Source organism: Stegodyphus dumicola, chromosome 8 (genome assembly GCF_044657685.1).
Source record: "Stegodyphus dumicola isolate Sdum_Otavi_A_Nest chromosome 8, ASM4465768v1".
Lineage (NCBI taxonomy): Eukaryota > Metazoa > Arthropoda > Arachnida > Araneae > Eresidae > Stegodyphus > Stegodyphus dumicola.
The window spans coordinates 13,790,952-13,792,185 of record NC_140775.1 but is presented as its reverse complement, the minus strand read 5'-3'; positions in this window follow the sequence as shown (position 1 = coordinate 13,792,185).

Here is a 1,234-nt window from a genome sequence, read left to right as displayed (position 1 = left end):
TCAAACTCTTGTATGGAAACCGTCCGGATCCTGAGATAATTCAAGTGATTTTGCCGAGGTTACTTCCCCAAGTACAAGACTTTATTGAATTAAGGAATCCGACTACACTGGAAAAGTTATCTGACCTAGCAATCCAGTTTGAAAGTAGAAGAACGGCGGACATTGAAAGAAGACGCCAGTATGAACAACGAAACCAATTTGGTGCGCCAAGACCACTGCAAAGTCAATAACACGGCTACGGAAGCAAAGCGAATCAGTAGGCAAGGAAACCCGAGTATCCAAAAACAACCGGCGAACGTCGACAGTTCAATAGTAATCCAGGAAAAAAGTCTGAAGGTCTGTGGAAAAAGAAGGAAAGCACGGAAATGAAAAATAATTTAAACTAAAACAGATTTCTGCTGACGGGAGGGTGCGGAAATCCGAAGGCCAAGAAAACCCCTCTTCCTTCAAGTTAAATACAGTGATGGTGAAAAATTTGACTCTTCCAAAGATTGAAGTGTTGGTGAATAACATCCCAGCCACCGCACCCCTGGATACAGGCGCGCAGTGTTCCTGTGTGGCAGAAGATTTTTTTAGGAAGTAATTTCGGAAATACCGCATATATAATTCGGATAATACGACAGTGTTAGCTGCGCAGGGAGAAAGATGCAAGTGCATAGGTAAATTACCGCTATACATTTGTATCAAGGACGAACAAGTAAAGATTATGTTTTTTATAGTAAAGAATTTGCAAGCACATATCATCTTAGGGATAGATTTTCTTTCAGAGGCAGAAGCAACGCTGAATTTTAACGAAGCGTCCCTTAAGCTGACGATGAAACCAGTTCTAGAAGAAAAAACAGAACCACCAATGTTAAACCTTGACCACCTGCCTAAGGAAGAGCAACAAAAAATTCGACAAGTGGTAAGTGAGTTTGCTTCGTTATTTAGTGATATTCCAGGATTTACTCAAGTTACTAACCATAGTATCGACACCGGAGATTCACTGCCAGTTCGCCACAAACCATACCGATATGATAAGAATAAAGAAAAAATTATAGAGTGGCACATTAGAGATATGTTACGTAAAAAGATCATAACGCCCATCTCAAGTAGTTATGCTAGGCCGGTTGTTTTATGTAAGAAAAACAATGACTATCCAGTAACACATCCAAAAAGGTGGCGTTTTGCGATTGACTATCGTAAATTAAACTTCATGACTAAATATCCGGTATATCCGTTACCTATTATCGAA